General features: G+C 41.5%; 7 non-coding genes and 1 pseudogene across 7 annotated transcripts; all 8 read left to right on the forward strand.

The window, feature by feature from the left end:
• The first annotated feature begins 2,227 nt into the window (after positions 1–2,227).
• On the forward strand, positions 2,228–2,413 carry LOC138360553 (U2 spliceosomal RNA). Its single transcript, XR_011226468.1, has one exon. It is a non-coding gene; the product is annotated as a U2 spliceosomal RNA (small nuclear RNA).
• Positions 2,414–5,083: 2,670 nt separating this feature from the next.
• LOC138360611 (U2 spliceosomal RNA) lies at positions 5,084–5,276 on the forward strand. Its single transcript, XR_011226523.1, has one exon. It is a non-coding gene; the product is annotated as a U2 spliceosomal RNA (small nuclear RNA).
• Positions 5,277–7,956: 2,680 nt separating this feature from the next.
• Positions 7,957–8,149, forward strand: LOC138360612 (U2 spliceosomal RNA). The gene has a single exon (XR_011226524.1). It is a non-coding gene; the product is annotated as a U2 spliceosomal RNA (small nuclear RNA).
• Positions 8,150–10,842: 2,693 nt separating this feature from the next.
• On the forward strand, positions 10,843–11,035 carry LOC138360549 (U2 spliceosomal RNA). The gene has a single exon (XR_011226464.1). It is a non-coding gene; the product is annotated as a U2 spliceosomal RNA (small nuclear RNA).
• Positions 11,036–13,729: 2,694 nt separating this feature from the next.
• On the forward strand, positions 13,730–13,922 carry LOC138360550 (U2 spliceosomal RNA). Its single transcript, XR_011226465.1, has one exon. It is a non-coding gene; the product is annotated as a U2 spliceosomal RNA (small nuclear RNA).
• Positions 13,923–16,611: 2,689 nt separating this feature from the next.
• On the forward strand, positions 16,612–16,804 carry LOC138360551 (U2 spliceosomal RNA). The gene has a single exon (XR_011226466.1). It is a non-coding gene; the product is annotated as a U2 spliceosomal RNA (small nuclear RNA).
• A 2,687-nt stretch (positions 16,805–19,491) lies between these two features.
• LOC138360552 (U2 spliceosomal RNA) lies at positions 19,492–19,684 on the forward strand. The gene has a single exon (XR_011226467.1). It is a non-coding gene; the product is annotated as a U2 spliceosomal RNA (small nuclear RNA).
• A 2,694-nt stretch (positions 19,685–22,378) lies between these two features.
• LOC138360555 (U2 spliceosomal RNA) lies at positions 22,379–22,524 on the forward strand (annotated as a pseudogene).

Consider the following 22,524-nt stretch of genomic DNA (forward strand, 5'->3'; position numbering starts at 1 on the left):
GGTTGCCAGTTAGTGCAATTTTAATTGATTTTGTTGTTTTCGAGATAGGTTATATAGGGTGAAGTTTTTCTCTATTTATATAATGTGGAAACTGGTTTAGGTAGCTTAGTGGTTTGTTATGAAAAGGCTGGTAGAGATGGGTTGATAGTGTTAGACTTGTGTCTGCATTTAGTGGAGAACTGGATTTGGTATTTAAATGGCATCTAATATGACGTAGTCATTGTGCAAATCAACTCTAATCACGGGTTTACTATGATCGAGAACCTAACTATAATAGTTACCCATTGTTGGCATGCTCTCTCTTTTTTTTACGAAATTACTTACTCACTCTCCCTTGTGAGTGAGGGTGGAGTGGTGTGTATATCACTCGGAATTCCTTAGTCGGCTTTGACGGCGAAATTATATTCACACACACATCAAGATTAGACGTTTATCTATTTAATTTACCATTGCTGCACTGTACCAATGCTAATAAAGACGAAATTCGAGTGAGATGGAGGGAGGGAGGTGTTGCTTTGGTGTGCTCTTACACGGCAACTCAACGATCGTTTGCCACTTCCACGCTTGCCAGTCGGCCACTAGCCTCAAAGTGAATTCTAGTGTCTTGATTAGCTTTACAATCCATCATTTACCTCAATACACACTAACAATGTGTATTTATATACTTCAATCGAGCATTCGATGCACGCATTCACCTATAATATATACGTCAAAGAAACCCAGAACCACCCAAGTTCAAGCGCACCTGCACTCTCGCCCCTCTCCATTTGAATGCTTGTTTCCTAATTAGATTTCAAATGATTCATTCACCTCTCTAAACGCCACCACCGTCTGTATATTTACATATTTTATTTAGGCAATGTAAGCAGGCACACATTCATTCATTCATTCATTCATTCATTCATTATCATTCATTCATTCATTCATTCATTCATCATTCTTCATTCACGTAAAATAACGAATAAAATTGATATAGAATCTACTATAATTTGCAAAGCGACGACCAACCACCAAAGGTGTCATTGTGAAAGCTAGTTCGTAATTAGCTTTGCAATACTTCATTTACCTCCCTAAACACCAACAATGAGCGAGTATTTGTATACTCGGTAAAAGCGATGGATGGATTCCTTACACATTCACATTCACATATATTAAGCAATGAATTTGCTATAGTACCTACAGTACTCAGACTTCTCGAATTACTTACATCTTCTTATATCTTAACTTTGTGTTCATTCAACACAGAGTCGTTTTCCAGGGAATCACGTTATGTTATGATGCATCGCCTCGCCTCGCCTCGCATGCATCGAATCGCATGTCATTGCATCGCATCGCATTGAACTGCATGGTATTGAATCACAAGGCATTGAATGGCATGGCATGGCATGGCATGGCATGGCGTCACGTCACGTCTCGTCTCTCGTCTCTCGTCTCTCGTCTCTAGTCTCTAGTCTCTAGTCTCTAGTCTCTAGTCTCTCGTCTCTCGTCTCTCGTCTCTAGTCTCTAGTCTCTAGTCTCTCGTCTCTCGTCTCTCGTCTCTCGTCTCTCGTCTCTCGTCTCTCGTCTCTCGTCTCTCGTCTCTCGCCTCTCGCCTCTCGCCTCTCGCTCTCCTCTAGCCTCTAGCCTCTAGCCTCTCGCCACCCAGCCCTGCCTCGCTTCGCCTCGTCTCCGGTTTATGAAAACGATGTATCAAGCAAAGTGTTAGATGTGAAAAAGTCGTGATATATATACAAATGGAATAGTTGGCGCGTAATAGTGCTGTTCGTTTTCTGTTATGGTATCAGAGAGAGAACGTCTCCTATTTATATTTTTGACGAGCGTTGGCGTAACAGGCCCCTTGCACTTTTAATTCGTTATTGTACTTTTCAAAAGCTGTAGCTACCTTAAGACACATGACAAATGGAGGTTTTGTATTTAGAGTTAAGCGCTATACTCCCTGGCCAGTGAGCGAATTCGTGAAACGCCACGCGAGTCTGTTTACCACTTTGCCGCCAGTTACATATTCACTACTCATGAATGAAACCATGTAATATCATGAATTTGCATATATATATATATATAAATTCATTGATCAGGTAAGAAATGGTTAAAGCCTTTACTGCATGGCGTTTATGTATGCTTGAATTCGAATATACTCAACATAATCACATGCCTTTTGCAATTGAAACTCGCTACGTGGTTTCTAGCCGCAATTGTTGCCTGGTGTTGCAGAGCAACCATGCATCCTATCGCTTCTCGGCCTTTTGGCTAAGATCAAGTGTAGTATCTGTTCTTATCAGCTTATTCTGATACGATCCCCATGTGGGATCCTCGATATTAAACTGATTTTGCAACATGGCGAAGTGCTAGGAGCTTGCTCCACCTTTGCCGCGGATCGGCCCGTATGCAGTACTCTGGGATCGGTCCACTCCCTTCGGGGAGACCAAAAACAACCCTATCAACTAGTCAAATCAAGTAGGAGACGATTATGTTAATTGGTTATGTACATTAATGAATCGTGTTAATTTGAATTGCAGTAATTACTTCACACCAGCCACATCGTATGAGGAAAAAGCCTTGGAACGAGCAGCAGAAGTGAGTCAGTCGAGTCCGGGTTTGATGGGTCGAAGCTGAACAACTGCAACGAGTTAGAGAGAAGGAAGGAAGGAAGGAAGGAAGGAAGGAAGAAGGAGGAAGGAAGGAAGGAAGGAAGGAGAGGAAGGAAGGAAGGAGAAAGAAGGAGAAAGAAGGAGATGAGGTGAGTAATATCATTTAATAACTTTAGATTAAAGATTATGTGCGAGCAAAGAAATACGATGGTTGGTGTGGAAGGAAAGAAGTTGATTTTATGAATGGGGGGTTGCCAGTTAGTGCAATTTTAATTGATTTTGTTTGTTTTCTGAGATAGGTTATATAGGGTGAAGTTTTTCTCTATTTATATAAGTGTGGAAACTGGTTTAGGTAGCTTAGTGGTTTGTTATGAAAAGGCTGGTAGAGATGGGTTGAATAGTGTTAGACTGTGTCTGCATTTAGTGGAGAACTGGATTTGGTATTTAATGGCATCTAATATGACGTAGTCATTGTGCAAATCAACTCTAAATCAACGGGTTTACTATGATCGAGAACCTAACTATAATAGTTACCCATTGTTGGCATGCTCTTCTCTTTTTTTACGAAATTACTTACTCACTCTCCCTTGTGAGTGAGGGTGGAGTGGTGTGTATATCACTCGGAATTCCTTAGTCGGCTTTGACGGCGAAATTATATTCACACACACATCAAGATTAGACGTTTATCTATTTAATTTACCATTGCTGCACTGTACCAATGCGTAATAAAGACGAAATTCGAGTTGAGATGGAGGGAGGGAGGTGTTGCTTTGGTGTGCTCTTACACGGCAACTCAACGATCGTTTGCCACTTCCACGCTTGCCAGTCGGCCACTAGCCTCAAAGTGAATTCTAGTGTCTTGATTAGCTTTACAATCCATCATTTACCTCAATACACACTAACAATGTGTATTTATATACTTCAATCGAGCATTCGATGCACGCATTCACCTATAATATACGTCAAAGAAACCCAGAACCCACCCAAGTTCAAGCGCACCTGCACTCTCGCCCTCTCCATTTGAATGCTTGTTTCCTAATTAGATTTCAAATGATTCATTCACCTCTCTAAACGCCACCACCGTCTGTATATTTACATATTTTATTTAGGCAATGTAAGCAGGCACACATTCATTCATTCATTCATTCATTCATTCATTCATTCATTCATTCATTCATTCATTCATTCATTCATCATTCATTCACGTAAAATAACGAATAAAATTGATATAGAATCTACTATAATTTGCAAAGCGAGCGACCAACCACCAAATGTGTCATTGTGAAAGCTAGTTTCGTAATTAGCTTTGCAATACTTCATTTACCTCCCTAAACACCAACAATGAGCGAGTATTTGTATACTCGGTAAAAGCGATGGATGGATTCCTTACACATTCACATTCACTATATTAAGCAATGAATTTGCTATAGTACCTACAGTACTCAGACTTCTCGAATTACTTACATCTTCTTATATCTTAACTTTGTTGTTCATTCAACAACAGAGTCGTTTTCCAGGGAATCACGTTATGTTAGATGATGCATCGCCTCGCCTCGCCTCGCATGGCATCGAATCGCATGTCATTGCATCGCATCGCATTGAACTGCATGGTATTGAATCACAAGGCATTGAATGGCATGGCATGGCATGGCATGGCATGGCGTCACGTCACGTCTCTCGTCTCTCGTCTCTCGTCTCTCGTCTCTAGTCTCTAGTCTCTAGTCTCTAGTCTCTAGTCTCTCGTCTCTCGTCTCTCGTCTCTAGTCTCTAGTCTCTAGTCTCTCGTCTCTCGTCTCTCGTCTCTCGTCTCTCGTCTCTCGTCTCTCGTCTCTCGTCTCTCGTCCTCGCCTCTCGCCTCTCGCCTCTCGCCTCTAGCCTCTAGCCTCTAGCCTCTAGCCTCTCGCCACCCAGCCTGCCTCGCTTCGCCTCGTCTCCGGTTTATGAAAACGATGTATCAAGCAAAGTGTTAGATGTGAAAAAGTCGTGATATATATACAAAAATGGAATAGTTGGCGCGTAATAGTGCTGTTCGTTTTCTGTTATGGTATCAGAGAGAGAACGTCTCCTATTTATATTTTTTGACGAGCGTTGGCGTAACAGGCCCCTTGCACTTTTAATTCGTTATTGTACTTTTCAAAAGCTGTAGCTACCTTAAGACACATGACAAATGGAGGTTTATGTATTAGAGTTAAGCGCTATACTCCCTGGCCAGGAGCGAATTCGTGAAACGCCACGCGAGTCTGTTTACCACTTTGCCGCCAGTTACATATTCACTACTCATGAATGAAACCATGTAATATCATGAATTTGCATATATATATATATATTCATTGATCAGGTAAGAAATGGTTAAAGCCTTTACTGCATGGCGTTTATATGTATGCTTGAATTCGAATATTACTCAACGATAATCACATGCCCTTTTGCAATTGAAACTCGCTACGTGGTTTCTAGCCGCAATTGTTGCCTGGTGTTGCAGAGCAACCATGCATCCTATCGCTTCTCGGCCTTTTGGCTAAGATCAAAGTGTAGTATCTGTTCTTATCAGCTTAATATCTGATACGATCCCCATGTGGGATCCTCGATATTAAACTGATTTTTGCAACATGGCGAAGTGCTAGGAGCTTGCTCCACCTTTGCCGCGGATCGGCCCGGTATTGCAGTACCTCTGGGATCGGTCCACTCCCTTCGGGGAGACCAAAAAACCCTATCAACTAGTCAAAATCAAGTAGGAGACGATTATGTAATTGGTTATGTACATTAATGAATCGTGTTAATTTGAATTGCAGTAATTACTTCACACCAGCCAACATCGTATGAGGAAAAAGCCTTGGAACGAGCAGCAGAAGTGAGTCAGTCGAGTCCGGGTTTGATGGGTCGAAGCTGAACAACTGCAACGAGTTAGAGAGAAGGAAGGAAGGAAGGAAGGAAGGAAGGAAGGAAGGAAGGAAGGAAGGAAGGAAGGAAGGAAGGAAGGAAGGAAGGAAGGAGAAAGAAAAGAAGAGAGTGAGGTGAGTAATATCATTTAATAACTTTAGATTAAAGATTATGTGCGAGCAAAGAAATACGATGGTTGGTGTGGAAGGAAAGAAGTTGATTTTATGAATGGGGGTTGCCAGTTAGTGCAATTTTAATTGATTTTGTTTGTTTTCTGAGATAGGTTATATAGGGTGAAGTTTTTCTCTATTTATATAAGTGTGGAAACTGGTTTAGGTAGCTTAGTGGTTTGTTATGAAAAGGCTGGTAGAGATGGGTTGAATAGTGTTAGACTTGTGTCTGCATTTAGTGGAGAACTGGATTTGGTATTTAAATGGCATCTAATATGACGTAGTCATTGTGCAAATCAACTCTAAATCAACGGGTTTACTATGATCGAGAACCTAACTATAATAGTTACCCATTGTTGGCATGCTCTTCTCTTTTTTTTACGAAATTACTTACTCACTCTCCCTTGTGAGTGAGGGTGGAGTGGTGTGTATATCACTCGGAATTCCTTAGTCGGCTTTGACGGCGAAATTATATTCACACACACATCAAGATTAGACGTTTATCTATTTAATTTACCATTGCTGCACTGTACCAATGCGTAATAAAGACGAAATTCGAGTTGAGATGGAGGGAGGGAGGTGTTGCTTTGGTGTGCTCTTACACGGCAACTCAACGATCGTTTGCCACTTCCACGCTTGCCAGTCGGCCACTAGCCTCAAAGTGAATTCTAGTGTCTTGATTAGCTTTACAATCCATCATTTACCTCAATACACACTAACAATGTGTATTTATATACTTCAATCGAGCATTCGATGCACGCATTCACCTATAATATATACGTCAAAGAAACCCAGAACCCACCCAAGTTCAAGCGCACCTGCACTCTCGCCCCTCTCCATTTGAATGCTTGTTTCCTAATTAGATTTCAAATGATTCATTCACCTCTCTAAACGCCACCACCGTCTGTATATTTACATATTTTATTTAGGCAATGTAAGCAGGCACACATTCATTCATTCATTCATTCATTCATTCATTCATTCATTCATTCATTCATTCATTCATTCATTCATTCATTCATTCACGTAAAATAACGAATAAAATTGATATAGAATCTACTATAATTTGCAAAGCGAGCGACCAACCACCAAATGTGTCATTGTGAAAGCTAGTTTCGTAATTAGCTTTGCAATACTTCATTTACCTCCCTAAACACCAACAATGAGCGAGTATTTGTATACTCGGTAAAAGCGATGGATGGATTCCTTACACATTCACATTCACATATATTAAGCAATGAATTTGCTATAGTACCTACAGTACTCAGACTTCTCGAATTACTTACATCTTCTTATATCTTAACTTTGTTGTTCATTCAACAACAGAGTCGTTTTCCAGGGAATCACGTTATGTTAGATGATGCATCGCCTCGCCTCGCCTCGCATGGCATCGAATCGCATGTCATTGCATCGCATCGCATTGAACTGCATGGTATTGAATCACAAGGCATTGAATGGCATGGCATGGCATGGCATGGCATGGCGTCACGTCACGTCTCTCGTCTCTCGTCTCTCGTCTCTCGTCTCTAGTCTCTAGTCTCTAGTCTCTAGTCTCTAGTCTCTCGTCTCTCGTCTCTCGTCTCTAGTCTCTAGTCTCTAGTCTCTCGTCTCTCGTCTCTCGTCTCTCGTCTCTCGTCTCTCGTCTCTCGTCTCTCGTCTCTCGCTCTCGCCTCTCGCCTCTCGCCTCTCGCCTCTAGCCTCTAGCCTCTAGCCTCTAGCCTCTCGCCACCCAGCCCTGCCTCGCTTCGCCTCGTCTCCGGTTTATGAAAACGATGTATCAAGCAAAGTGTTAGATGTGAAAAAGTCGTGATATATATACAAAAATGGAATAGTTGGCGCGTAATAGTGCTGTTCGTTTTCTGTTATGGTATCAGAGAGAGAACGTCTCCTATTTATATTTTTTGACGAGCGTTGGCGTAACAGGCCCCTTGCACTTTTAATTCGTTATTGTACTTTTCAAAAGCTGTAGCTACCTTAAGACACATGACAAATGGAGGTTTATGTATTAGAGTTAAGCGCTATACTCCCTGGCCAGGAGCGAATTCGTGAAACGCCACGCGAGTCTGTTTACCACTTTGCCGCCAGTTACATATTCACTACTCATGAATGAAACCATGTAATATCATGAATTTGCATATATTATATATATAAATTCATTGATCAGGTAAGAAATGGTTAAAGCCTTTACTGCATGGCGTTTATATGTATGCTTGAATTCGAATATTACTCAACGATAATCACATGCCCTTTTGCAATTGAAACTCGCTACGTGGTTTCTAGCCGCAATTGTTGCCTGGTGTTGCAGAGCAACCATGCATCCTATCGCTTCTCGGCCTTTTGGCTAAGATCAAAGTGTAGTATCTGTTCTTATCAGCTTAATATCTGATACGATCCCCATGTGGGATCCTCGATATTAAACTGATTTTTGCAACATGGCGAAGTGCTAGGAGCTTGCTCCACCTTTGCCGCGGATCGGCCCGGTATTGCAGTACCTCTGGGATCGGTCCACTCCCTTCGGGGAGACCAAAAACAACCCTATCAACTAGTCAAAATCAAGTAGGAGACGATTATGTTAATTGGTTATGTACATTAATGAATCGTGTTAATTTGAATTGCAGTAATTACTTCACACCAGCCAACATCGTATGAGGAAAAAGCCTTGGAACGAGCAGCAGAAGTGAGTCAGTCGAGTCCGGGTTTGATGGGTCGAAGCTGAACAACTGCAACGAGTTAGAGAGAAGGAAGGAAGGAAGGAAGGAAGGAAGGAAGGAAGGAAGGAAGGAAGGAAAAGGAAGGAAGGAAGGAAGGAAGGAAGGAAGGAGAAAGAAGGAGAAAGAAGGAGAGTGAGGTGAGTAATATCATTTAATAACTTTAGATTAAAGATTATGTGCGAGCAAAGAAATACGATGGTTGGTGTGGAAGGAAAGAAGTTGATTTTATGAATGGGGGGTTGCCAGTTAGTGCAATTTTAATTGATTTTGTTTGTTTTCTGAGATAGGTTATATAGGGTGAAGTTTTTCTCTATTTATATAAGTGTGGAAACTGGTTTAGGTAGCTTAGTGGTTTGTTATGAAAAGGCTGGTAGAGATGGGTTGAATAGTGTTAGACTTGTGTCTGCATTTAGTGGAGAACTGGATTTGGTATTTAAATGGCATCTAATATGACGTAGTCATTGTGCAAATCAACTCTAAATCAACGGGTTTACTATGATCGAGAACCTAACTATAATAGTTACCCATTGTTGGCATGCTCTTCTCTTTTTTTTACGAAATTACTTACTCACTCTCCCTTGTGAGTGAGGGTGGAGTGGTGTGTATATCACTCGGAATTCCTTAGTCGGCTTTGACGGCGAAATTATATTCACACACACATCAAGATTAGACGTTTATCTATTTAATTTACCATTGCTGCACTGTACCAATGCGTAATAAAGACGAAATTCGAGTTGAGATGGAGGGAGGGAGGTGTTGCTTTGGTGTGCTCTTACACGGCAACTCAACGATCGTTTGCCACTTCCACGCTTGCCAGTCGGCCACTAGCCTCAAAGTGAATTCTAGTGTCTTGATTAGCTTTACAATCCATCATTTACCTCAATACACACTAACAATGTGTATTTATATACTTCAATCGAGCATTCGATGCACGCATTCACCTATAATATATACGTCAAAGAAACCCAGAACCCACCCAAGTTCAAGCGCACCTGCACTCTCGCCCCTCTCCATTTGAATGCTTGTTTCCTAATTAGATTTCAAATGATTCATTCACCTCTCTAAACGCCACCACCGTCTGTATATTTACATATTTTATTTAGGCAATGTAAGCAGGCACACATTCATTCATTCATTCATTCATTCATTCATTCATTCATTCATTCATTCATTCATTCATTCATTCATTCATTCATTCACGTAAAATAACGAATAAAATTGATATAGAATCTACTATAATTTGCAAAGCGAGCGACCAACCACCAAATGTGTCATTGTGAAAGCTAGTTTCGTAATTAGCTTTGCAATACTTCATTTACCTCCCTAAACACCAACAATGAGCGAGTATTTGTATACTCGGTAAAAGCGATGGATGGATTCCTTACACATTCACATTCACATATATTAAGCAATGAATTTGCTATAGTACCTACAGTACTCAGACTTCTCGAATTACTTACATCTTCTTATATCTTAACTTTGTTGTTCATTCAACAACAGAGTCGTTTTCCAGGGAATCACGTTATGTTAGATGATGCATCGCCTCGCCTCGCCTCGCATGGCATCGAATCGCATGTCATTGCATCGCATCGCATTGAACTGCATGGTATTGAATCACAAGGCATTGAATGGCATGGCATGGCATGGCATGGCATGGCGTCACGTCACGTCTCTCGTCTCTCGTCTCTCGTCTCTCGTCTCTAGTCTCTAGTCTCTAGTCTCTAGTCTCTAGTCTCTCGTCTCTCGTCTCTCGTCTCTAGTCTCTAGTCTCTAGTCTCTCGTCTCTCGTCTCTCGTCTCTCGTCTCTCGTCTCTCGTCTCTCGTCTCTCGTCTCTCGTCTCTCGCCTCTCGCCTCTCGCCTCTCGCCTCTAGCCTCTAGCCTCTAGCCTCTAGCCTCTCGCCACCCAGCCCTGCCTCGCTTCGCCTCGTCTCCGGTTTATGAAAACGATGTATCAAGCAAAGTGTTAGATGTGAAAAAGTCGTGATATATATACAAAAATGGAATAGTTGGCGCGTAATAGTGCTGTTCGTTTTCTGTTATGGTATCAGAGAGAGAACGTCTCCTATTTATATTTTTTGACGAGCGTTGGCGTAACAGGCCCCTTGCACTTTTAATTCGTTATTGTACTTTTCAAAAGCTGTAGCTACCTTAAGACACATGACAAATGGAGGTTTATGTATTAGAGTTAAGCGCTATACTCCCTGGCCAGGAGCGAATTCGTGAAACGCCACGCGAGTCTGTTTACCACTTTGCCGCCAGTTACATATTCACTACTCATGAATGAAACCATGTAATATCATGAATTTGCATATATATATATTATAAATTCATTGATCAGGTAAGAAATGGTTAAAGCCTTTACTGCATGGCGTTTATATGTATGCTTGAATTCGAATATTACTCAACGATAATCACATGCCCTTTTGCAATTGAAACTCGCTACGTGGTTTCTAGCCGCAATTGTTGCCTGGTGTTGCAGAGCAACCATGCATCCTATCGCTTCTCGGCCTTTTGGCTAAGATCAAAGTGTAGTATCTGTTCTTATCAGCTTAATATCTGATACGATCCCCATGTGGGATCCTCGATATTAAACTGATTTTTGCAACATGGCGAAGTGCTAGGAGCTTGCTCCACCTTTGCCGCGGATCGGCCCGGTATTGCAGTACCTCTGGGATCGGTCCACTCCCTTCGGGGAGACCAAAAACAACCCTATCAACTAGTCAAAATCAAGTAGGAGACGATTATGTTAATTGGTTATGTACATTAATGAATCGTGTTAATTTGAATTGCAGTAATTACTTCACACCAGCCAACATCGTATGAGGAAAAAGCCTTGGAACGAGCAGCAGAAGTGAGTCAGTCGAGTCCGGGTTTGATGGGTCGAAGCTGAACAACTGCAACGAGTTAGAGAGAAGGAAGGAAGGAAGGAAGGAAGGAAGGAAGGAAGGAAGGAAGGAGAAGGAAGGAAGGAAGGAAGGAAGGAAGGAAGGAAGGAGAAAGAAGGAGAAAGAAGGAGAGTGAGGTGAGTAATATCATTTAATAACTTTAGATTAAAGATTATGTGCGAGCAAAGAAATACGATGGTTGGTGTGGAAGGAAAGAAGTTGATTTTATGAATGGGGGGTTGCCAGTTAGTGCAATTTTAATTGATTTTGTTTGTTTTCTGAGATAGGTTATATAGGGTGAAGTTTTTCTCTATTTATATAAGTGTGGAAACTGGTTTAGGTAGCTTAGTGGTTTGTTATGAAAAGGCTGGTAGAGATGGGTTGAATAGTGTTAGACTTGTGTCTGCATTTAGTGGAGAACTGGATTTGGTATTTAAATGGCATCTAATATGACGTAGTCATTGTGCAAATCAACTCTAAATCAACGGGTTTACTATGATCGAGAACCTAACTATAATAGTTACCCATTGTTGGCATGCTCTTCTCTTTTTTTTACGAAATTACTTACTCACTCTCCCTTGTGAGTGAGGGTGGAGTGGTGTGTATATCACTCGGAATTCCTTAGTCGGCTTTGACGGCGAAATTATATTCACACACACATCAAGATTAGACGTTTATCTATTTAATTTACCATTGCTGCACTGTACCAATGCGTAATAAAGACGAAATTCGAGTTGAGATGGAGGGAGGGAGGTGTTGCTTTGGTGTGCTCTTACACGGCAACTCAACGATCGTTTGCCACTTCCACGCTTGCCAGTCGGCCACTAGCCTCAAAGTGAATTCTAGTGTCTTGATTAGCTTTACAATCCATCATTTACCTCAATACACACTAACAATGTGTATTTATATACTTCAATCGAGCATTCGATGCACGCATTCACCTATAATATATACGTCAAAGAAACCCAGAACCCACCCAAGTTCAAGCGCACCTGCACTCTCGCCCCTCTCCATTTGAATGCTTGTTTCCTAATTAGATTTCAAATGATTCATTCACCTCTCTAAACGCCACCACCGTCTGTATATTTACATATTTTATTTAGGCAATGTAAGCAGGCACACATTCATTCATTCATTCATTCATTCATTCATTCATTCATTCATTCATTCATTCATTCATTCATTCATTCATTCATTCACGTAAAATAACGAATAAAATTGATATAGAATCTACTATAATTTGCAAAGCGAGCGACCAACCACCAAATGTGTCATTGTGAAAGCTAGTTTCGTAATTAGCTTTGCAATACTTCATTTACCTCCCTAAACACCAACAATGAGCGAGTATTTGTATACTCGGTAAAAGCGATGGATGGATTCCTTACACATTCACATTCACATATATTAAGCAATGAATTTGCTATAGTACCTACAGTACTCAGACTTCTCGAATTACTTACATCTTCTTATATCTTAACTTTGTTGTTCATTCAACAACAGAGTCGTTTTCCAGGGAATCACGTTATGTTAGATGATGCATCGCCTCGCCTCGCCTCGCATGGCATCGAATCGCATGTCATTGCATCGCATCGCATTGAACTGCATGGTATTGAATCACAAGGCATTGAATGGCATGGCATGGCATGGCATGGCATGGCGTCACGTCACGTCTCTCGTCTCTCGTCTCTCGTCTCTCGTCTCTAGTCTCTAGTCTCTAGTCTCTAGTCTCTAGTCTCTCGTCTCTCGTCTCTCGTCTCTAGTCTCTAGTCTCTAGTCTCTCGTCTCTCGTCTCTCGTCTCTCGTCTCTCGTCTCTCGTCTCTCGTCTCTCGTCTCTCGTCTCTCGCCTCTCGCCTCTCGCCTCTCGCCTCTAGCCTCTAGCCTCTAGCCTCTAGCCTCTCGCCACCCAGCCCTGCCTCGCTTCGCCTCGTCTCCGGTTTATGAAAACGATGTATCAAGCAAAGTGTTAGATGTGAAAAAGTCGTGATATATATACAAAAATGGAATAGTTGGCGCGTAATAGTGCTGTTCGTTTTCTGTTATGGTATCAGAGAGAGAACGTCTCCTATTTATATTTTTTGACGAGCGTTGGCGTAACAGGCCCCTTGCACTTTTAATTCGTTATTGTACTTTTCAAAAGCTGTAGCTACCTTAAGACACATGACAAATGGAGGTTTATGTATTAGAGTTAAGCGCTATACTCCCTGGCCAGGAGCGAATTCGTGAAACGCCACGCGAGTCTGTTTACCACTTTGCCGCCAGTTACATATTCACTACTCATGAATGAAACCATGTAATATCATGAATTTGCATATATATATATATATAAATTCATTGATCAGGTAAGAAATGGTTAAAGCCTTTACTGCATGGCGTTTATATGTATGCTTGAATTCGAATATTACTCAACGATAATCACATGCCCTTTTGCAATTGAAACTCGCTACGTGGTTTCTAGCCGCAATTGTTGCCTGGTGTTGCAGAGCAACCATGCATCCTATCGCTTCTCGGCCTTTTGGCTAAGATCAAAGTGTAGTATCTGTTCTTATCAGCTTAATATCTGATACGATCCCCATGTGGGATCCTCGATATTAAACTGATTTTTGCAACATGGCGAAGTGCTAGGAGCTTGCTCCACCTTTGCCGCGGATCGGCCCGGTATTGCAGTACCTCTGGGATCGGTCCACTCCCTTCGGGGAGACCAAAAACAACCCTATCAACTAGTCAAAATCAAGTAGGAGACGATTATGTTAATTGGTTATGTACATTAATGAATCGTGTTAATTTGAATTGCAGTAATTACTTCACACCAGCCAACATCGTATGAGGAAAAAGCCTTGGAACGAGCAGCAGAAGTGAGTCAGTCGAGTCCGGGTTTGATGGGTCGAAGCTGAACAACTGCAACGAGTTAGAGAGAAGGAAGGAAGGAAGGAAGGAAGGAAGGAAGGAAGGAAGGAAGGAAGGAAGGAAGGAAGGAAGGAAGGAAGGAAGGAGGAGAAAGAAGGAGAAAGAAGGAGAGTGAGGTGAGTAATATCATTTAATAACTTTAGATTAAAGATTATGTGCGAGCAAAGAAATACGATGGTTGGTGTGGAAGGAAAGAAGTTGATTTTATGAATGGGGGGTTGCCAGTTAGTGCAATTTTAATTGATTTTGTTTGTTTTCTGAGATAGGTTATATAGGGTGAAGTTTTTCTCTATTTATATAAGTGTGGAAACTGGTTTAGGTAGCTTAGTGGTTTGTTATGAAAAGGCTGGTAGAGATGGGTTGAATAGTGTTAGACTTGTGTCTGCATTTAGTGGAGAACTGGATTTGGTATTTAAATGGCATCTAATATGACGTAGTCATTGTGCAAATCAACTCTAAATCAACGGGTTTACTATGATCGAGAACCTAACTATAATAGTTACCCATTGTTGGCATGCTCTTCTCTTTTTTTTACGAAATTACTTACTCACTCTCCCTTGTGAGTGAGGGTGGAGTGGTGTGTATATCACTCGGAATTCCTTAGTCGGCTTTGACGGCGAAATTATATTCACACACACATCAAGATTAGACGTTTATCTATTTAATTTACCATTGCTGCACTGTACCAATGCGTAATAAAGACGAAATTCGAGTTGAGATGGAGGGAGGGAGGTGTTGCTTTGGTGTGCTCTTACACGGCAACTCAACGATCGTTTGCCACTTCCACGCTTGCCAGTCGGCCACTAGCCTCAAAGTGAATTCTAGTGTCTTGATTAGCTTTACAATCCATCATTTACCTCAATACACACTAACAATGTGTATTTATATACTTCAATCGAGCATTCGATGCACGCATTCACCTATAATATATACGTCAAAGAAACCCAGAACCCACCCAAGTTCAAGCGCACCTGCACTCTCGCCCCTCTCCATTTGAATGCTTGTTTCCTAATTAGATTTCAAATGATTCATTCACCTCTCTAAACGCCACCACCGTCTGTATATTTACATATTTTATTTAGGCAATGTAAGCAGGCACACATTCATTCATTCATTCATTCATTCATTCATTCATTCATTCATTCATTCATTCATTCATTCATTCATTCATTCATTCACGTAAAATAACGAATAAAATTGATATAGAATCTACTATAATTTGCAAAGCGAGCGACCAACCACCAAATGTGTCATTGTGAAAGCTAGTTTCGTAATTAGCTTTGCAATACTTCATTTACCTCCCTAAACACCAACAATGAGCGAGTATTTGTATACTCGGTAAAAGCGATGGATGGATTCCTTACACATTCACATTCACATATATTAAGCAATGAATTTGCTATAGTACCTACAGTACTCAGACTTCTCGAATTACTTACATCTTCTTATATCTTAACTTTGTTGTTCATTCAACAACAGAGTCGTTTTCCAGGGAATCACGTTATGTTAGATGATGCATCGCCTCGCCTCGCCTCGCATGGCATCGAATCGCATGTCATTGCATCGCATCGCATTGAACTGCATGGTATTGAATCACAAGGCATTGAATGGCATGGCATGGCATGGCATGGCATGGCGTCACGTCACGTCTCTCGTCTCTCGTCTCTCGTCTCTCGTCTCTAGTCTCTAGTCTCTAGTCTCTAGTCTCTAGTCTCTCGTCTCTCGTCTCTCGTCTCTAGTCTCTAGTCTCTAGTCTCTCGTCTCTCGTCTCTCGTCTCTCGTCTCTCGTCTCTCGTCTCTCGTCTCTCGTCTCTCGCTCTCGCCTCTCGCCTCTCGCCTCTCGCCTCTAGCCTCTAGCCTCTAGCCTCTAGCCTCTCGCCACCCAGCCCTGCCTCGCTTCGCCTCGTCTCCGGTTTATGAAAACGATGTATCAAGCAAAGTGTTAGATGTGAAAAAGTCGTGATATATATACAAAAATGGAATAGTTGGCGCGTAATAGTGCTGTTCGTTTTCTGTTATGGTATCAGAGAGAGAACGTCTCCTATTTATATTTTTGACGAGCGTTGGCGTAACAGGCCCCTTGCACTTTTAATTCGTTATTGTACTTTTCAAAAGCTGTAGCTACCTTAAGACACATGACAAATGGAGGTTTATGTATTAGAGTTAAGCGCTATACTCCCTGGCCAGGAGCGAATTCGTGAAACGCCACGCGAGTCTGTTTACCACTTTGCCGCCAGTTACATATTCACTACTCATGAATGAAACCATGTAATATCATGAATTTGCATATATATATATATATAAATTCATTGATCAGGTAAGAAATGGTTAAAGCCTTTACTGCATGGCGTTTATATGTATGCTTGAATTCGAATATTACTCAACGATAATCACATGCCCTTTTGCAATTGAAACTCGCTACGTGGTTTCTAGCCGCAATTGTTGCCTGGTGTTGCAGAGCAACCATGCATCCTATCGCTTCTCGGCCTTTTGGCTAAGATCAAAGTGTAGTATCTGTTCTTATCAGCTTAATATCTGATACGATCCCCATGTGGGATCCTCGATATTAAACTGATTTTTGCAACATGGCGAAGTGCTAGGAGCTTGCTCCACCTTTGCCGCGGATCGGCCCGGTATTGCAGTACCTCTGGGATCGGTCCACTCCCTTCGGGGAGACCAAAAACAACCCTATCAACTAGTCAAAATCAAGTAGGAGACGATTATGTTAATTGGTTATGTACATTAATGAATCGTGTTAATTTGAATTGCAGTAATTACTTCACACCAGCCAACATCGTATGAGGAAAAAGCCTTGGAACGAGCAGCAGAAGTGAGTCAGTCGAGTCCGGGTTTGATGGGTCGAAGCTGAACAACTGCAACGAGTTAGAGAGAAGGAAGGAAGGAAGGAAGGAAGGAAGGAAGGAAGGAAGGAAGGAAGGAAGGAAGGAAGGAAGGAAGGAAGGAAGGAGAAAGAAGGAGAAAGAAGGAGAGTGAGGTGAGTAATATCATTTAATAACTTTAGATTAAAGATTATGTGCGAGCAAAGAAATACGATGGTTGGTGTGGAAGGAAAGAAGTTGATTTTATGAATGGGGGGTTGCCAGTTAGTGCAATTTTAATTGATTTTGTTTGTTTTCTGAGATAGGTTATATAGGGTGAAGTTTTTCTCTATTTATATAAGTGTGGAAACTGGTTTAGGTAGCTTAGTGGTTTGTTATGAAAAGGCTGGTAGAGATGGGTTGAATAGTGTTAGACTTGTGTCTGCATTTAGTGGAGAACTGGATTTGGTATTTAAATGGCATCTAATATGACGTAGTCATTGTGCAAATCAACTCTAAATCAACGGGTTTACTATGATCGAGAACCTAACTATAATAGTTACCCATTGTTGGCATGCTCTTCTCTTTTTTTTACGAAATTACTTACTCACTCTCCCTTGTGAGTGAGGGTGGAGTGGTGTGTATATCACTCGGAATTCCTTAGTCGGCTTTGACGGCGAAATTATATTCACACACACATCAAGATTAGACGTTTATCTATTTAATTTACCATTGCTGCACTGTACCAATGCGTAATAAAGACGAAATTCGAGTTGAGATGGAGGGAGGGAGGTGTTGCTTTGGTGTGCTCTTACACGGCAACTCAACGATCGTTTGCCACTTCCACGCTTGCCAGTCGGCCACTAGCCTCAAAGTGAATTCTAGTGTCTTGATTAGCTTTACAATCCATCATTTACCTCAATACACACTAACAATGTGTATTTATATACTTCAATCGAGCATTCGATGCACGCATTCACCTATAATATATACGTCAAAGAAACCCAGAACCCACCCAAGTTCAAGCGCACCTGCACTCTCGCCCCTCTCCATTTGAATGCTTGTTTCCTAATTAGATTTCAAATGATTCATTCACCTCTCTAAACGCCACCACCGTCTGTATATTTACATATTTTATTTAGGCAATGTAAGCAGGCACACATTCATTCATTCATTCATTCATTCATTCATTCATTCATTCATTCATTCATTCATTCATTCATTCATTCATTCATTCACGTAAAATAACGAATAAAATTGATATAGAATCTACTATAATTTGCAAAGCGAGCGACCAACCACCAAATGTGTCATTGTGAAAGCTAGTTTCGTAATTAGCTTTGCAATACTTCATTTACCTCCCTAAACACCAACAATGAGCGAGTATTTGTATACTCGGTAAAAGCGATGGATGGATTCCTTACACATTCACATTCACATATATTAAGCAATGAATTTGCTATAGTACCTACAGTACTCAGACTTCTCGAATTACTTACATCTTCTTATATCTTAACTTTGTTGTTCATTCAACAACAGAGTCGTTTTCCAGGGAATCACGTTATGTTAGATGATGCATCGCCTCGCCTCGCCTCGCATGGCATCGAATCGCATGTCATTGCATCGCATCGCATTGAACTGCATGGTATTGAATCACAAGGCATTGAATGGCATGGCATGGCATGGCATGGCATGGCGTCACGTCACGTCTCTCGTCTCTCGTCTCTCGTCTCTCGTCTCTAGTCTCTAGTCTCTAGTCTCTAGTCTCTAGTCTCTCGTCTCTCGTCTCTCGTCTCTAGTCTCTAGTCTCTAGTCTCTCGTCTCTCGTCTCTCGTCTCTCGTCTCTCGTCTCTCGTCTCTCGTCTCTCGTCTCTCGTCTCTCGCCTCTCGCCTCTCGCCTCTCGCCTCTAGCCTCTAGCCTCTAGCCTCTAGCCTCTCGCCACCCAGCCCTGCCTCGCTTCGCCTCGTCTCCGGTTTATGAAAACGATGTATCAAGCAAAGTGTTAGATGTGAAAAAGTCGTGATATATATACAAAAATGGAATAGTTGGCGCGTAATAGTGCTGTTCGTTTTCTGTTATGGTATCAGAGAGAGAACGTCTCCTATTTATATTTTTTGACGAGCGTTGGCGTAACAGGCCCCTTGCACTTTTAATTCGTTATTGTACTTTTCAAAAGCTGTAGCTACCTTAAGACACATGACAAATGGAGGTTTATGTATTAGAGTTAAGCGCTATACTCCCTGGCCAGGAGCGAATTCGTGAAACGCCACGCGAGTCTGTTTACCACTTTGCCGCCAGTTACATATTCACTACTCATGAATGAAACCATGTAATATCATGAATTTGCATAATATATATATATAAATTCATTGATCAGGTAAGAAATGGTTAAAGCCTTTACTGCATGGCGTTTATATGTATGCTTGAATTCGAATATTACTCAACGATAATCACATGCCCTTTTGCAATTGAAACTCGCTACGTGGTTTCTAGCCGCAATTGTTGCCTGGTGTTGCAGAGCAACCATGCATCCTATCGCTTCTCGGCCTTTTGGCTAAGATCAAAGTGTAGTATCTGTTCTTATCAGCTTAATATCTGATACGATCCCCATGTGGGATCCTCGATATTAAACTGATTTTTGCAACATGGCGAAGTGCTAGGAGCTTGCTCCACCTTTGCCGCGGATCGGCCCGGTATTGCAGTACCTCTGGGATCGGTCCACTCCCTTCGGGGAGACCAAAAACAACCCTATCAACTAGTCAAAATCAAGTAGGAGACGATTATGTTAATTGGTTATGTACATTAATGAATCGTGTTAATTTGAATTGCAGTAATTACTTCACACCAGCCAACATCGTATGAGGAAAAAGCCTTGGAACGAGCAGCAGAAGTGAGTCAGTCGAGTCCGGGTTTGATGGGTCGAAGCTGAACAACTGCAACGAGTTAGAGAGAAGGAAGGAAGGAAGGAAGGAAGGAAGGAAGGAAGGAAGGAAGGAAGGAAGGAAGGAAGGAAGGAAGGAAGGAAGGAAGGAAGGAGAAAGAAGGAGAAAGAAGGAGAGTGAGGTGAGTAATATCATTTAATAACTTTAGATTAAAGATTATGTGCGAGCAAAGAAATACGATGGTTGGTGTGGAAGGAAAGAAGTTGATTTTATGAATGGGGGGTTGCCAGTTAGTGCAATTTTAATTGATTTTGTTTGTTTTCTGAGATAGGTTATATAGGGTGAAGTTTTTCTCTATTTATATAAGTGTGGAAACTGGTTTAGGTAGCTTAGTGGTTTGTTATGAAAAGGCTGGTAGAGATGGGTTGAATAGTGTTAGACTTGTGTCTGCATTTAGTGGAGAACTGGATTTGGTATTTAAATGGCATCTAATATGACGTAGTCATTGTGCAAATCAACTCTAAATCAACGGGTTTACTATGATCGAGAACCTAACTATAATAGTTACCCATTGTTGGCATGCTCTTCTCTTTTTTTTACGAAATTACTTACTCACTCTCCCTTGTGAGTGAGGGTGGAGTGGTGTGTATATCACTCGGAATTCCTTAGTCGGCTTTGACGGCGAAATTATATTCACACACACATCAAGATTAGACGTTTATCTATTTAATTTACCATTGCTGCACTGTACCAATGCGTAATAAAGACGAAATTCGAGTTGAGATGGAGGGAGGGAGGTGTTGCTTTGGTGTGCTCTTACACGGCAACTCAACGATCGTTTGCCACTTCCACGCTTGCCAGTCGGCCACTAGCCTCAAAGTGAATTCTAGTGTCTTGATTAGCTTTACAATCCATCATTTACCTCAATACACACTAACAATGTGTATTTATATACTTCAATCGAGCATTCGATGCACGCATTCACCTATAATATATACGTCAAAGAAACCCAGAACCCACCCAAGTTCAAGCGCACCTGCACTCTCGCCCCTCTCCATTTGAATGCTTGTTTCCTAATTAGATTTCAAATGATTCATTCACCTCTCTAAACGCCACCACCGTCTGTATATTTACATATTTTATTTAGGCAATGTAAGCAGGCACACATTCATTCATTCATTCATTCATTCATTCATTCATTCATTCATTCATTCATTCATTCATTCATTCATTCATTCATTCACGTAAAATAACGAATAAAATTGATATAGAATCTACTATAATTTGCAAAGCGAGCGACCAACCACCAAATGTGTCATTGTGAAAGCTAGTTTCGTAATTAGCTTTGCAATACTTCATTTACCTCCCTAAACACCAACAATGAGCGAGTATTTGTATACTCGGTAAAAGCGATGGATGGATTCCTTACACATTCACATTCACATATATTAAGCAATGAATTTGCTATAGTACCTACAGTACTCAGACTTCTCGAATTACTTACATCTTCTTATATCTTAACTTTGTTGTTCATTCAACAACAGAGTCGTTTTCCAGGGAATCACGTTATGTTAGATGATGCATCGCCTCGCCTCGCCTCGCATGGCATCGAATCGCATGTCATTGCATCGCATCGCATTGAACTGCATGGTATTGAATCACAAGGCATTGAATGGCATGGCATGGCATGGCATGGCATGGCGTCACGTCACGTCTCTCGTCTCTCGTCTCTCGTCTCTCGTCTCTAGTCTCTAGTCTCTAGTCTCTAGTCTCTAGTCTCTCGTCTCTCGTCTCTCGTCTCTAGTCTCTAGTCTCTAGTCTCTCGTCTCTCGTCTCTCGTCTCTCGTCTCTCGTCTCTCGTCTCTCGTCTCTCGTCTCTCGTCTCTCGCCTCTCGCCTCTCGCCTCTCGCCTCTAGCCTCTAGCCTCTAGCCTCTAGCCTCTCGCCACCCAGCCCTGCCTCGCTTCGCCTCGTCTCCGGTTTATGAAAACGATGTATCAAGCAAAGTGTTAGATGTGAAAAAGTCGTGATATATATACAAAAATGGAATAGTTGGCGCGTAATAGTGCTGTTCGTTTTCTGTTATGGTATCAGAGAGAGAACGTCTCCTATTTATATTTTTTGACGAGCGTTGGCGTAACAGGCCCCTTGCACTTTTAATTCGTTATTGTACTTTTCAAAAGCTGTAGCTACCTTAAGACACATGACAAATGGAGGTTTATGTATTAGAGTTAAGCGCTATACTCCCTGGCCAGGAGCGAATTCGTGAAACGCCACGCGAGTCTGTTTACCACTTTGCCGCCAGTTACATATTCACTACTCATGAATGAAACCATGTAATATCATGAATTTGCATATATATATATATAAATTCATTGATCAGGTAAGAAATGGTTAAAGCCTTTACTGCATGGCGTTTATATGTATGCTTGAATTCGAATATTACTCAACGATAATCACATGCCCTTTTGCAATTGAAACTCGCTACGTGGTTTCTAGCCGCAATTGTTGCCTGGTGTTGCAGAGCAACCATGCATCCTATCGCTTCTCGGCCTTTTGGCTAAGATCAAAGTGTAGTATCTGTTCTTATCAGCTTAATATCTGATACGATCCCCATGTGGGATCCTCGATATTAAACTGATTTTTGCAACATGGCGAAGTGCTAGGAGCTTGCTCCACCTTTGCC

Source organism: Procambarus clarkii, unplaced genomic scaffold (assembly GCF_040958095.1).
Source record: "Procambarus clarkii isolate CNS0578487 unplaced genomic scaffold, FALCON_Pclarkii_2.0 HiC_scaffold_115, whole genome shotgun sequence".
NCBI lineage: Eukaryota > Metazoa > Arthropoda > Malacostraca > Decapoda > Cambaridae > Procambarus > Procambarus clarkii.